We start from the raw sequence: 16,562 nt of genomic DNA on the forward strand, positions 1-16,562 counted from the left end.
TGTAGGCACATAAGCATCATGTAACACAAAGCAAAGGAATAAAAAGTGTAATGTGTTTTGAGTGACAAAGTTTTATAGAGGAAAATCTGTGTGTGTGTGTGTGTGTGTGTGTGTGTATGTGTCTGAGATAGAGAGAGAGAGAATTGAGATGGGTTTTGAAAACAAATACAGGTCTGATCATGTCACTCTGTTACTCAGAAGTCTTCAGTGGCTCCCTATTGCCTCTTTGTTGGTAAGGTATTTCCCATGGGGGTTTTCTTGGCAAAGATGTTGGAGAGATTTGGCCTTTCCTTCTCCAGTTCATTTTACAGATGAGGCACTGAGGAAACAGGATTAAGAGACTTTCCCTGGGACACTAGTGAGTATCTAGTATCTAGAGGGCAGATTTGAACTAAAGAAGAGTTTTCCTGACTCCAGGTCCAGTGCTCTGTGCACTATGATGCCATATAGCTGCCTCTGGGATAGCACATATAATCCTTTTATTCTCAAACTTAAGACACCACAATCTGTCTGCTTCCCACCTTTCCAATCTTCTTTCATGATTTTCTTTTTATATACTCTTAATTTGAACCAAACTGGTCCAACTGCTTCCAGGACATCTCCTGCCTCAGTACAAGCTATTATCCAGTCTAAAAAGCAATTTCCCTTCACATCTGCTTGGAGGATTCCCTGGCTTCTTTCAAATATGACTTGGTGCTACCTTGTGCAAGTTGTCTTTTAATATAATAACACTAACAATAATTATTTTTACAACAGCTAGCATTTCTGTTGCATTTTAAGGTTTGCAATGCACTTTCCATATGTGATATCGTTTGGTCCTCACAACAGACCTGTGAGTTAGGTGCTATTACAGATAAGAAAGATATGATATAAAGATAAAATTGCTATTGTGGAGAAGATACTATTTTACCGATAAGAAAACTGAGGTTGCGAGTGGTTAAATGACTTGCCCACCGTCCCAGTGCTTGCAGCAGATTTTAGCACAGGATTTACTGACTCCAAGTTCAGAATTCTACTCATCACCTCATCTTTGATCTCTAGGGTTGTTAGTGTTTTCCCTGTATATTTTCTTATTATTGGGATTGTACTGCATCCCTTTCCTCCACCATACACACCAAATAGAAGGTGAACCCCTTGACAAGGATTATTTTATTTTTATTATTTGTGACTCCACTGGCTACTGCAGTGGCTAGCATCCAGTAGGTGTTGTGTAAGTGTTTTTTGGATTGAATTAGTATTGAATTATGCCTTCATTTGTGTAATGCAGTCACTTCGAAGGGCATCCTGGGCAGAGAGGATGTGGAGAAAGGGTGAGGGGAGGGAAAGAATAAGATATATTGGCATATGGACCAGTGGATGGAAGACTGGGTCAGAAGACAAGGCAAATCAATAAGAACATCTGCCTGACTGGAGTATATGTCTGTGAGATTGAGTAGGTTATGGCTGACAACTGGTGGAGGTTCTAAATTTAACATTGCAGCTGCTTTGGGGATTGTGAATTCTTGCAGTAATTGTGGCCCTGGATGGAATCTGAAAGACCTGAGTTCAAATGTGGCACCTGACACTGTGTGAGCCTGGACAGATCACTTAACTTTGAGTTTCTCAGTTTCCTTGTCTGTAAAATGGGGGTTATTGGTAGCACCTACCTCAAGGCTTTTGTGAAGATCAAGTGAAATAATGAATGCAAAGCACTTTGTAAACCTTAAAGAGCTCCATAAATGCTAGTTGTTATTAAACTAAAAGGTATATTTGATACATTGCAGAAACAAGTAGAGCCCTGGAAGAACAAAGACCCCCTGATGACAGTCACTGTTTTATTTTTTTTCCCTTGTATCTTTAATCCTTGGTCCAGCATCTTACACAAAGCAGGAACTTAGTAAATATTTACTGAATTTGTTATTTAATGTAGAAAGTCAAAAAGGAGCTTTCCTAGTTCTTTCTAGGTATTTGGGGGCTTAGAGGAGGCCTTAAATATTTTTTAAACAAAAGAATTGCCAGCTTAGATCATGATGCATTTTTACTCACACAAGGGAAGGCCCAAGGTCTAAAATGAGTGCTCATGTCTCAGTGATGGATGGAGAGCAAGGCAAATAAATGAAGGAGCCTTCCATGGAGATTGCTTTAACCTTGTGGTGACTAGTCCTCAAGCCCCTGTAGAAAGAAAAGCAGTAGGGATATCCACCCTAGCCAGACTTGGCTGGTTTTTCCTTAAAAGCTATTGAAATGGTGCTTGAGACTTAATTTGTCCAATAGATTAAGGCTTAATTGAGCCAGCTTCATGCTCAGTCTTCCCCCACCCCAATTGTGTCTGACCTTTTTTGATCCCATTTGGGGTTTTCGAGGCAAAGATACTGGAGTGGTTTGCCATTTCCTTCTCCAGCTCATTTTACAGATGAGGAAGCTGAGACTAACAGGGTTAGGGTCACATAGACAGTAAATGTTTGAAGCTGGATTTGAACTCAGGTCTTCCTGACTTCAGGCTTAGTGCTCTTTCTACTGCATTACCTAGCTCCCCTAGTTTGAGGTCAACACGAAGAGTCAGTGGCTCCTCTCTCAGATTTGACCCACACTTCTGACAGATGGGTCAGCATGGGGAACGCAGGCAGGAAAGTTGAGTTCACCTGAACACATGGTGTATACTAGTTAAATATCCTTGGCATCCTCCTGCTAAGCAAACCTTTTAATAGCTAGATTTTCTGTGAGTATTTCGTGCTATTCCAGTTGTGAACTTGGATCCCTGAATTGGCCTGAGTCAAGCCTAGCCCAGAACAGAGCACCAGCAGTACTTCTTCAGGAAAGTGCCCTGGAACTTGACACAGTTGCCCGCATCATATTCCTCATTCTTTCTTCTAGCTGATATATACAATGGTAGGGTCTTGTCTCAGTCACCAGAACAACAGAAAAGGTCTTTGACTTAATCAGGAGAATAAGGTTCATCCTTAAGTGTATCTGTTTCCCACCTCTGATGCATTAAGCTCATTTGTTCATCTAGAGCCATATGGTTCTTCAAAGACCAGGGATCCAAGGGAGAAAGGAAAGCTGGACAATGGCAGTTGTCAGAAAGGTTAGGAGAAGAGCTATGTTTCCAGCTCAGAGAAAACTAGAAACATGTAAGCCTTATGGATCTCAGAGAGGTCCCAGATTCTGCAGATCTTGAGTAGTGGGGTGACATGATTAAAAAACATGGTATTGCAGGAAAGTTACCCTGACCGCGGGATGGAGGATATGCTTTAAGAGGGGGAGGAGAAAGGAGGCAGTGAGCACCTGGACAGATGTGTGATGACTGTGATAGTGATGAGGAAGGAACAATTTAAGAGATCTTGAGGAGAAAGAATTAGGAAAATTTGGTGATTGCTTAGGGAGGGGAGGAAATATTAATAAAAGAGAGGTGTACAAAGTTAATGTCAAAGTGGATACTTGATGCATGACAGGTGATGAGATCACTCAATCCCCTGGACCTTATCCAACATGAAATAGCAAAAATCATAATAACTAAACATAGTTGCAAAAGTAAGGTTTGCATAACACTTGACAGATATTATTTAATCTCCCAGCAACTGCATGAGGTAAGTGCTTTTATTATCCCCTTATTAAAAAGTGAGAAGGAATAGGCTGAAGGAGGTTGTCACTTTCATAGAGTCACACAGTTCTAGTAAGTGTCTGATACAGGATTTGAACTCAGAGCTTTCTCGCTAATTCTATTACTAAGCTCTCCCTATAAAGAATCAATACATTTTGCATTAAATTTAATTGTCATTTATTGAGTGCTCCCAATACTGTACTTCAGGCAGCTAAGTGATTGAGTGATTATTCTGGAGTCAGAAGGACCTGAATTCAAATCCAGCCTCAGATACTTACTACCTGTGTGACCCTGGGCAGGTCACCAATTGCCTCAGTTTTCTCATTTGAAAAATGAGCCTGAGAAGGAAATGGCAAACCACTTCAGTATCTTGGCCAAGGAAACCCAAAATGGGGTTATTAAGAGTCGAGACATGACTCCACAAGATTAATGAAAGATACTGTGCTAGCCTCTGGGGATTCAAAGACAATTTCTACCTGCAAGCATTCTGCTGGTTTATAAGGGGACCACTGAGGTTCCATATATCCCCACTAACATCACTGCTCAAAATCCTTGTGCCCATGAGTTTGGCAGAGGGCCTGTGATGGTTGATGTGTTGATGCTTTATGTCCCTTCCATTTCTCTCCCTCCATCCTGCCTTGTATAATAGAACAATCCCTCCCTTTGTTCTCTCTTCCACGTCGGCAGAATGTGCAAGTCATTTGAGTCATGAGCAGGTTTCTTTACTTATTGCTTCCCGATCGTATTTCAAATCCCCCTAACTAGTCAAATGCTCATTACTGTTTCTCAGGGGGCTAAGGGAAGACAAAGCCAAAGAGGAGAACTTTTTCTCTTATGGAACAAATAGCAGGAATCCCAAACTGCCCAGTGGGTGTCAGCAGGCTTACAACCAGTGTAATTTATGCCCTGTTCTTCTGAAGCTGCAGATCTATTAGAACAGCTTATTACTTTGGGGACCAGTGCAAAGCCAAGAGAATCCAAGAAATGATTCCTTATTACTTACACCCTGCTGAGCTACCTTGCCTTGTAAGGAAGGAAAGCTAGTGTGGCATTGTCCTGGCTTGCAAAGCTCACAGACACAAGGCTGGTTGGAATGGGGCTATATGTTGATAAAAAAGGCAGCTTTGTTGATATGATGTACGAAAGTCATGTTGTATTTGACCTGAAAAAACACCTAATACAGGATCATTTCCTGGTTCAAGTCTGGTACAGGTTGGCTCCCTCCTCTGAAGTTCTGGACAGTTCTGTTTTCACCAGACTAACATCATTGTGTTCCTGTATGTCCTTTTGCTTTTTAGCTTATGAAAATCTTTCTTTTATTTTTTCTCATGAAATTATGATGATCTTCAGAAAATGAAAGACTCTGGAAGCTTTTTATATGTTTGTACCATTGGATCCAATATAAAGCACATTGCAATATAAGATCCTTCGATCAAGATGCTTCCCTTTGAATACTGAAAGTTGGGTTTAAATGAAAATGCATATGCTCTTCAAACTTTTTTGTGCCTGTGGGTCAGATGAGTTAATGTTACAGTATATTGCAATCTGAAAATCTAGAGAGGTTTTGGATGATGAATATAATAAGGCAGGAATGCACCAGTCAGTCAGAACAAGCTCTGAGGAATACACCATGCTGAAACAAAGGTGATAACATGTATGCACAGTGTGCATATGAGGGGATGGAATTCAATTCACTTCAACTAAAGTTTATTAAATATCGGTGTGAAGGACTGATTGTGCTGGGCCCTGGGGATACAGGAAACCAAAACAAAACATCCCTTGCTCTCAGGGAGTTTCTATTTTACTGGTCAACGTGGTATGTATGCAGGAAGGTTCTATAATTGGGGATACTGAGGCCACTATATGTCAAGACCCAGTGCTATCGATCAACTTGTGTATTTGTACCTTCAAACCAGGGGGCAGGGATGTAACTAGTAGGGTCTCTCCAGTTCTTGGAAAGCTGGCCATCCCACTACTTGTTAATTCATTCCCTTTGTAGTGTTACAGCTCTCCTACCTAGTCTAGGGATAGGTTGTTTGGATTAACCAATCAGATTTTAAGTCTCATTATGCCCTTGTTCCACTCTAGGAAAACTCTACTTCTTGATCCCCTTTATTCTTCATTATTTAAGCTTCCATTAGAATAAATAATAGAATAAACGTTTAATTGAAATAATGAAAACATGATAAGAGTGAAATAACAAGGAGGGGATCTGTATTAATTCTCAGTCTCTCTGTCCTGCCTCCATAAACTTTAATCTCCTAATTCCAAGTTTTCTTGTTCCACCCTAAATCCCCAACTATGGCCAGGAAGTTTGGAGACAGTTGGGGTAGATGGATACCCTTGCTTTCTGATCACAGAATATACAATATCTGCCCCTAGTCTGAAAGACAAGTTACCTTATCATGGGAACTTAGCTCACTGTATCTTCTGGTCCAGGTTACTTTGCACCCCTCACACTTCCTGCTTCTTGATTAGCACAACTGCATTCTTGGCTTGCACTTGTATCTTGTTTATTTCTCAAAGGGTGCCCTGGCTTACTGTCAGAATCTTAGGAAAGGTAAATGCCTGGAGGAGGAGGGTGAGCTGGTTGATTGCCAGTCTCCGTTTTCATCCTTCACCCAATTCACCTTCACAACTTCATGCTTGCCCTACCTTGTAAGTCACCGCCCATCTTCCCACCATTCCTTCATGAGCAATGAAACTCAGAATGACAACCAGGCAAGTGAAGCAGGATTGAAGGTCAGTATGTTGGCAAGTGCTTTTTATATTAGTATAGATTTTTGGGGAGTACTGTGTGGAAGATGGATTGGAGAAGAGCAGAGGAAAAAAAGTAATCTGAAGAAGGAGTCAGGGTTAACAAGCTGGGAGCTTACAGAAAGCTTCATAAAAGGGGAAGTATCTAAGCTGAGTGTTGAAGGAAGACAGGAATTCTGAGAGGCAGAAATAAGGAAAGAGTACATTCCAAGTCTATGGGGCAGAGTAAACAAATGGATGAAGACAGGGAATGTAAAGTCTAGTTCAGGAAAAAGAAAAGTAGCTAGTAGTCCAGTCTGACTGGAGATAAGGTTAATGCTAAGCACTAATATGACATACTTCTGGAAAGGTAGGCTGGGGCTAGACTGTGCAGGGGCTTAAATGACAGAACGAATAGTTTATATGAGCCTACAGACAATTGGGAGCTACTTGAGTTTTGAGTCAGGGAATATTATAGTTAGACCTGTGCCTTAGGGTGATCCTTTTGAAGGATGGATTGGAGAGGGGAGATACTGGAGAGAGAACAAATAGAAAGCTACTGTAATAGTCTGGAAAGAGGTCAACTAATATTGGGTGGATGGAGAGGATCGGATAGTTGAATGAAATGCTTTGGGTGTAGAATTGACAAGACTTGAAAGCCATTTGGATTTAGGAGTTAAGGGAAAAGGAAGAGGCAAGGATGACTAAGGTCGCAGTCCTGGGTTGCAACACTAAGATGACCATTTTTTTTGTTTTATGCAAAAATTATCATTACTACAAATGCACGGTTTACAAGTTAGCCAATGGTTAAACAGAATGGTTTGATAAAAAAAACTCTCAAATTTGAACCATTTGACTACATCAAACACAGAGAGAAAATAATAGTGCTATCTCATTCATTTTAACAAAATGGAATCAGACTAAAAACCAAATAACAGCGTTGTAGACAACTGGAGTTGGAGGGAAAATATCCAACTGCATTAGGAGGGATTTTCATCAACCAAGGAAATCACAAGTCCAATCATTTTCCCCTATAATATTATAGTAATAGTAGATCACATATTGTGAATGCTTCTATCTGCTTCAATTTCTGAAAATACTGTTTCTATTTTTTTGTTATTACAAATACAGTGACTATACATATTTTCACACAAACTAGTCCTGTCCCTTTTTTCATGACTTTAGGACATCTTAGAAATGGAGTCACTGTGTCAGAGGATGTGATGATTGGTTATACTTGTTCTTATTGTAAGTTGTCAGACCATTTACCAAAAACTTTGCAGCTGTGTTGGGGAACTGGTGCCAATGTGTGTAGGGATCATAGAGTTGGTTTTATCTGCATTTCTCTGATGATCAGGGCATTAGAACGTCTTTTCATATGGTTATTATTTTCTCCTCAAAAACTGGTACTTCTCTTTCACTGATTCTCTTTTGGGGAATACATATTACCTTTCTAGATAAGCATTATTTGCTTATAAATTCAGACTACTATCTGACATGTCTTTTTTTTAGATAGTGCTTTTTACTATAAAAAAGCTTTTTTTCTTCAGAAACCAAACCCATTGATTTTTATCTCCAATAATTTTTCTATTTGCATGATAAAAATAGTCCTCTTATAAGTGAGGTAATATTTCATTCCGCCTTCTTCTGTTATTTTTATCTATGTGAGTTTTAATAATATTTAGATCATTGATCTCGTCCCTGCTTTTTGTAGTCTGTATTGTAAGCAGAGGTGTCCAACAACACTGCCTGTGGGCTGCACGTGGCCCACAACACTCCCAGATTAAAATGTCATTGGGAAATATTTAACAAAATAAATAAAGATACATTAAAGCATAGATAATATTATTCTTTCAACCTAAGTCAATATATGGCCAGCAGGGGTCCTTATGGATTGATTAGTGGTTCCTGTTTCTGTGTGAGTTTGTAATCACTCCTCTGGTTGAGTTTCAAACTTTGCAGAAACTTTCATCTGTTGCTGCTCAGGAACTGAAAGAATTGCATTTGTAATCTTAGCCTTGAGATCATCCGAGGAATGGGATTCTGATGCATACTCAACAAATTTGATGTGAGCCCTACAAGAAAAAAGATAAATCAGGTGACTGAGGTGGCCAAGGGAGAGAAGACCTCCCAGTTTAAGCAAGCATCATACAAAAACATTCACATTCAGTGCATGACAGATACTCTGCCTTGTAAAAATTAAGATTAAGCATTTATTGTGCAGAATTCTCAAAACTAAATGTGAAAGCAATTTACATGCTTAAACCTTCAAATGATAGTTTTTTAAGCTTGCTGTATTTATATTTCCTGGAGTTATTAAAGCTTAAAACTGACCTAAGAAGTTGAGGACACTTGTTACAGTTCTAAAACATCATATTATAAGCTAGGAAGATGACCTGGAAAAGAAAAACATCCTGCCTTGTAAATCAAGGGACCTGGGGTCAAGTTTTGTCTCTGTTTGATCCTAAGCAAGTCACAGCTCTTCTCTGACCTTCAATTTCCTTTTCCATAAAAGGAGAGCAAGAGATTAAGATTCTTCTAACTCTCAATTTATGAAATAGCATGGATTCTAGGATCAGAGGCCCTGAGTTAAAATACTACCTGTGTCACTTGCTACCTATGTGACATTTTACTAGTTATCTAACTTCTTTGGGTCTCAGTTTTCCCTATTGTAAAATGAGGCAGTAAACTCATTAGCCACTTCGACCTCTTCCAGTTGTAAATATAGTTCTAAGATCCAAGAGAGTCTCTATCTGCTCATCTCAAATCTTGGCTCACTGGTGAGTTTTGTCAAAAAGGAGCGGAGTTCAAATGGGTACATGATATAGGTATAAAGATTGATATTATAAACAAATTAGTGGAGCAAGAAATAGTGTATTTATCAGATTTATGGAGAAGGGAAGAATGTTTGACTAAAGAAGATAGAAAGCATTATGAAGTGCAAAATGGATAGTTTTGATTACATTAAACTGAAAAGTTTTTGTACATCCAAACCCAATGCAACCAAGATTAGGAGGGAAGCAGAAAACTGGGAAAGAATTTTTGCAACTAGTGTCTGTGATGAAGTCCTCATTTCTAAAATATATAGAGAACTGAGTCAAATGTACAAGAATACAAGCCATTCCCCAATTGATACACGGTCAAAGGACAGGCAGTTTTCAGAGGAAGAATTTAAAGCTGTCTATAGTCATATGAAAAAATGCTCTAAATCACTATTGATTAGAGAGATGCAAATCAAAACAACTCTGAGATACCACATCACTCCTATCAGATTGGCTAATGTGACAAAATAGGAAGATGATAAATGTTAGAGAAGATGTGGGAGAGTTGGAACACTAATTCATTTCTGGTAGAGCTGTGAGCTGATCCAGCCATTCTGGAGATCAATTTGGAACTATGCCCAAAGAGCTACAAAATGTGCATACCCTTTGACCCAGCAGTACCGCTTCTAGGACTGTATGTATCTCCAAGAGTTTATAAAAATGGGAAAGAGTCCCACATGTACAAAAATATTTATAGCAGCACTCTTTGTGGTAGCCCCAAACTAGAAACAAGGGGATGTTCATCAATTGGGGAATGACTGAATAAATTGTGGTATATAAATGTAATGGAATACTATTGCACTGTAAGAAATGATGAACAGGAAGACTTCAGAGAGGCCTGGAAAGATTTATGATCTGATGCTGAGGGAAAGGAGCAGAACCAGGAAAACTTTGTACACAGCAACAACCACAGTGTGAGAAGATTTTTTTCTGGCAGACTTAGAACTTCATTGCAATGCAAGGACTTAAGAAATTCTCAAGGATCTTTTAAGGCAAAATGCCTTCCACATCCAGAGAAAGAACTATGGAATTGGACTGCAGAATGTAGAAGATCATTTTTTTTTTGTATTACATTTTGGTTTGTTTTATGATTTCTCCTATTCATTTTAATTCTTCTATACAACATGACTATGGTGAAAATGTATTTAATAGGAACATATGTGTAGAACCTATATAAAATTGTATGCTATCTTGGGGAGGGAGGGAAAAAAATCTAAGCTATATGGTAGTGATTGTAGAACACTGAAAATAAATAAAAGAAAAAAAGGAGTAGACTTTAAGTAGGAAGAAAAACACTGAAATAAATTCAAAATAATAGCAAAAAAATCTCACAAGACTCTGCTTTTATTGATATTTAACTGACTCGTGATCATCAGTTAAAAAACAGATGAAGTTAACATTCTTTCTTTTTTTGATTAATTTATTTTTAGATTCCAACATTCATTTCCACAAAATTTTGAGTTCCAATTTTTCTCCCATCTCTTTCCTTCCCCCCTCCACATAATACCTTGCATTCTGATTACCCCTTCCCTCAATGTACCCTCCTTTCTATCACAATGCACCCTTCCCTTATCCCCATCTTCTCTCTTCTCTTGTGGGGCAAGATAAATTTCTATACATCATTTCCTGTGTTTTTTATTTCCCAGTTATACACAATAATAATTCTCAACATTTGTTTCTAATATTTTGAATTCCAATTTCTCCCCCTCCCTACCCATCCCCACTGAGAAGGCAAGCAATTTAATACTGGCTATATATTTGTCATTTTGCAAAAGACTTTCATAATAATCAGGTTATGTAATACTAACTATATTGACCTCTATCCTACCCTGTCCCCTCTCCCTTTTTTTTGTTCTCTCATTTAATGTTGTCCCTTCCCAAAAGTGTTTACTTCTAGTAACTCCCTTCTCCCATTTGCCCTCCCTTCTATCATCCCCCTTACCCCACTTGTCCCCTCCTCCCCTACTTTCCTGTAGTGTAAGATAGATTTTCATCCTAAATTTAGTGAGCATGTTATTCCCTCCTTAAGCCATATGTGAAGAGAGTAAGCTCCACTTTTCCCCTCTCATCTTCTCCCTTTTCTCCTGCATTGAACAGGATTTTTCTTATCTTTTTTTATGAGTTATAACCTGCCCCATTCCATTTTTTCCCTTTCTCCTCCAAGTATTTTCCTCCATCACTCCTTAATTTTTATTTTATTATTTTTTTATGGATATCATCTCTTCTGATTCAACTCAACCTGTATTCTCTGTCTATATGTGTGTGTATGTGTGTGTGTGTGTATAATCCTCCACTTACCCAAATACTGAGAAAAGTCTCAAGAGTTATCAACATTATCTTTCCATGTAGGAATGTAAACAGTTCAGCTTTAGAATTTATGATTTCTCTTTCCTATTTACCCTTTCATGCTTCTCTTGATTCTTATGTTTGAAAGTCAAATTTTCTATTCAGTTCTCATCTTTTCATCATAAATGCTTGAAAGTCCTCTATATCATGTGAATGACACTCAGTTTTGTTGGGTAGGTGATTCTTGGTTTTAATCCCAGTTCCTTTGGCTTCTGGAATATCCTATTCCAAGCCCTTTGATCCCTTAATGTAAAAGCTGCCAGATCCTGTGTTATCCTGATTGTATTTCCACAATACTTGAATTTTTCTTTCTAGCTGCTTGCAGTATTTTCTTCTTGACCTGGGAACTCTGAAATTTGGCCACAATATTCCTAGGAGTTTCTGTTTTCAGATCTCTTTCAAGAGGTGATCAGTGGATTCTATCAATATTTATTTTGCCCTCTGGTTCTAGAATATCGGGGCAGTTTTCCTTGACAATTTCATGGAAGATAATGTGTAGGCTCTTTTTTTGATCATGGCTTTCAGGTAGTCCCATAATTTTTAAATTGTCTCTCCTGGATCTATTTTCCAGGTCAGTTGTTTTTTTCCTATGAGATGTTTCACATTATCTTCTATTTTTTCAAACTTTTGGTTTTGTTTTCTAACTGCTTGGTTTATCTCATAGTCATTAGCTCCAGTCTCTCATGTAAAGAACTGTTTTGTTCAGTGAGCTTTTGAACCTTGTTTTCCATTTGGTTAATTCTGCTTTGTAAAGCCATCTTCTCCTCATTGGCTTTTTGGACTTCTTTTTCCAGTTGAGTTAGCCTCTTTTTTAAGGTGTTATTTTCCTCAGCATTTTTTTTTGGTTCCCCTTTAGCAGGCTGCTGACACTCTTTTCAAGCTCTTCTATGGCCTGAGCCCTTTTCATATTCATTTTGGAGGTACTGGAGGCAGAGACCTTGATTTCCTCTGACATTACACCTTGTTCTCCCTCATCAGAAAGGATGGAAGGAGACACCTGTTCACCAAGAAAGTAACCTTCTATGGCCTTATTTTTTCCCCCTTTTTTGGACATTTTCCCAGCCAGTTACTTGACTTCTGAATCCTTTGTCAAGAGGAGAGAACTAGTGCTTCTCCTCTCCCCAGGATAAGGCTGAGATTCAAATCAGCTGCTCAATTCACCAGGGGCTTTGGGTGGGGGCAGGGCCATCAGTGAGGGCTGAGGTTCAGATAAGCTACTCAAATCCACCAGAGGCTTTAAGCTGAGCTGCCTTGACAATGGACCTAGGCTGTTTTCTTGGCCACCATATTGTCCTGCCACCCGCTGGTGCTGCTGCCACCACTCCACCACTGCCTCTGCTGCTGCCAGTGCTGGGGGAACCCTGTTACCCTCTTGCCCATCTTGGAAAGCCCTCACACACTGACCTTTATAGCTTTCTTTGTCACTTGTGGGTTGAGGGATCTGGGACCCTCTCTGCTGGAAATTCTGCCCTGGAGGTCTTTTCAGGTCCTGTTCCTCCCAGTGCCACATAGCCAGGGCTGGGTTCTGCTCTGCTCAGTGTCCCATGAAATAGACCTTTCCTGACAGCCTTCCAGGTTACCTTTGGCTGGAAACCTCTTTCACTCTGTTGTTCTGTGGCTTCTGCTGCTCTAGAATCATTGAGAGTAATTTTTTACAGGCTTTTTGTGGGCTGTGGGGAAAGTGCTAGAGTATATGCGTCTTTCTACTCTGCCATCTTGGTTCCACCCCCTTAACAGTCTTTCACAGTTGCTTTAAATAGAAATGTTTAAACACATGTAACTCCATTGTTAGAAACTCACTATTTTTAAACATTAAAAAGTTATTTTTTGTATTTTCTGCATGCTTAGATGAATTACAAGTAGGTCTGTTGTTGGTTGTGATGCTGTGCTTATTTCTTGAGTATTCCTGATGGATATAATCTGGAAACATAACTCACTTATTTCCAGTACTGACTCTTTCTTTCCAATGAAGGTGTATACCTAGTGGTATGATGGCAAATATTTAACAACTGACTCTCAAAAAATGCACAACGCACTTTTTAGCTTAATAATCCCCATTATTAACATTTTCTCTATCACTTCCTTAAGCCCCCATAATCAACAAAATAATAAATTAAGCCCTGGTTTGTAGCATTTGTCAGTTTCTGAGGTATAAATACTCATGTTGAAAATTTAACCATCAACTGTTCTGGAGCTGTCTCTAGCACACCTCTGGGTGTATCTTGCTTTTAAGGATTTGACTCACTTCTTATGGACTCTTCCCAGTAACTTTAGGTTATTGCCCTTTGAGACATCCTAAATTCATAAACCTGAGGCACTGGTTGATCATGTCAGGAGTGGGGAACCTGCAGCCTCAAGGTCACATGTGGCCTTCTAGGTCCTTTTGACTGAGTCCAAGTCCAGCTAAGGGGATTTGTTCTGTAAAGTTTGGATTCAGTCAAAAGGCAGCACTTGAGGACCCAGAGGGCCACATTTGGCCTCGAGGATGCAGGTTCCCCACTCCTGGTCTTGACATATGACCATTCAGTAGTTGGGTCAGTCAATGATATATCTGATTTCCTAGATAATGTGACTGTGGTATGTGAAAAGTGTCCGTTTGGCAACACTGGCCTATGTTTAATTTATTTGGCTACTCAGAAAGGGAGGGCGACTGAATTTCCAACTCTTTTATATTATGGTTCTTGCTGCTTTCCCTTATTTCAAAAATCTAAAATGTCAAAGACTTCTGGATGTTCTTCATGCACAGCTAATTGATTTTGAAATCAAATTAGATTATTGGAATTAATAGTACTGTGGCATTTCAGTATGACTGAATATGAAATTATCCACCAATGTCCACCGCCCTGCCACTCACTGAAAGAAACTCCCTTACAGTTAAGAATAGTTTTCCTGTGTTACGAAATTTCAACAGTGCAGGCCACAATGACTGGATTTTCTCAGCATCTAAATTGTAAACTGTTAGCTTTAAGGTCATGAGGGTAGTACATTGTGATGAAACTCTTAAAGTTAGTGAAAGCTAATGCAGCTTGGAAACACAGCCCTCAAATATTTCAATTGATTTTGCACTAATATAAAAGACTGCTGAATTTGTGGCCAGAGTCCTTGAGGCCAAATCCCATCTATGTCTTGTGAGATTCTGACCAAGACCCCTCTCTTGTCTGGGTCTCAGTTTTCTTATTTGTAAAATGAGGTCTTTGACTTGGTGACTGAACTTCTTTTCAGACCTACATCGAGGATTCCTGTGAAATAGTTGTTTCATTAGTATTTAATGCAGATATGTGAAATTGTTGTATTTATTTGTTCAATATTGTTTGCTGTGTCACGTATTTAAAAACTGTTTACCATGTTCAAGATGGGATATTGTTTTTAAAAGAGGAAATTGTGTTATCCGTAGGAGAGAGGCTAGAAGGCCTGCCTACACCTTATATATGTCATCCTCTATATGAGCTCCCTTTCCAAACAACATATACAAGTGCCTTGTATACAATAAGTACCTAATAAATCCTCATTAAATTCATTCTTTTGTACATAGATGTCTAAAATATGATGGTGCTAGGAGAAGAATCACAAGGATACCACAGGAATGATGCTGAATAGAATTCAATCTAATTTAACAAACCTTTGTTAAGAACCTACTAAATGAAAGGCACTCTGAAAGAAGTGAGGTCATGGGACTTTTTACAACTAGAAGAGGCCTCAGAGATCATCTAGTTGAATGGTCTTAATTGTACAGATGAAGAGTAAGAAGCCCACAAAAGTAAAATGGCTTGTCCAAGTTCTTACACAGGGTGGTGCTGGTAGAAGTTGAGTTCTGCTCACCCAAGTTCATACTAGAAATTGGGCTTCTTTTTTTCTCAGGTTTCTGAGGGAATTCCATTATGCAGAAACTAAAGTGTCAAGTTCTCTACAATCAGACAAAAATACTGTAAGAGAAGGAACAAAGACTGGACAGCTGCCATTTTCTTATCCATGAGTTAAGTTGAGTTTGCAGTCATGAAGGCAGCAGATAAAACTTAAAACAGCAATGAGACTTTTAGGACACTATATAGAGGAAAAACCTAGCTCCACCAGTCTTTCCTTGGTGTGAACAGTTGACATTTATAGTGATAAAGTTAAATAGATTAGCTAATGAAAAGGCTTTGGCAACTGGTAGCTGGCTTCCTCGAAAGACCAGATGCTCAGCAGCTGGAGCAGTAATATAATTGAATGGTAGAGTAAATAGGTACTACTGGAAGGTATGGCCAAAAGAAGACAAATTCTAACAAATTGTACTCTAACTCCTGAGGGCATAAGGGAATCAGAGTTATAACCTGGAATTCTTGCACATGCTCTGGGGAAAATTCAGTTATTGGGGTAGAGATAGTGGCACAGAAAGTCTCTAGGAGAGATAGGCAGACTTGGGTAAGGTATGTCAGAAAACTTTTTATAAGGCATAAGGATAAAACTCTATATGCCACTGAAGAGAAGAAGCTCACTCCATTCATACTTTATTGAAACTTGGAAAAGCCCTGCATGCCTACCTTAGTTATGGTTATGAAGAAATTTGTTAAAAAAAAAAGAGTAGCTCAATACATAACAGCCTCCTACATGAGCAGTTAGGTGGTACAGTAGAGAGAGTGCTGGTCCTGGAGTTAGGAAGACTCATCTTTCTGAGTTCAAATGTGGCCCTGGACACCTACTAGCTGGGTGACACTGGGCAAGTCACTTGAACCTATTTGCTTCAGTTTCCTCATCTATAAAAATGAGCTGGAGAAAGAAATGGCAAACCAGTCAATATCTTTGTCAAGAAAACCCCAAATGTAGTCACAAAGAGTTGGACACAACTGAAAACAGCTGAATAAAAACCCCAAGTGAGCCTAGATTGTTCTCTGTCTTTAAAGCTTGCTTCAAATCATATTTTTGTCTTTTTTTCCTTCTAGATAGTTTATATAATTATGCAGTTATATCTTTTAATAAAGACAGATTTGTTTTCTAGACAGCTAATTATATTGTGGTTTAATTTGAGAACTCAATAAAACTATATCTGTTAGTCATAAAACTGATCTTTGCTCTCTACCAACAAAATATTGCCCATTTTG

General features: G+C 38.9%; 1 protein-coding gene across 11 annotated transcripts in view; it reads left to right on the plus strand.

Annotated features, from left to right (window-relative positions):
• PDE4D (phosphodiesterase 4D) overlaps positions 1–16,562 on the plus strand; it is a 1,946,032-nt gene that overhangs the window by 124,085 nt on the left and 1,805,385 nt on the right. The window contains exon 1 of one of the 11 annotated variants that reach the window (XM_072599360.1): positions 4,875–6,322. The exons of the other annotated variants lie outside the window; for them this stretch is intronic. The gene's annotated coding sequence lies outside the window, so the exon portion shown is untranslated. Of the gene's footprint in view, positions 1–4,874; positions 6,323–16,562 lie in introns of those variants that run through there. 11 annotated transcript variants of the gene reach the window in all.

This window comes from Notamacropus eugenii, chromosome 4 (assembly GCF_028372415.1).
Source record: "Notamacropus eugenii isolate mMacEug1 chromosome 4, mMacEug1.pri_v2, whole genome shotgun sequence".
Lineage (NCBI taxonomy): Eukaryota > Metazoa > Chordata > Mammalia > Diprotodontia > Macropodidae > Notamacropus > Notamacropus eugenii.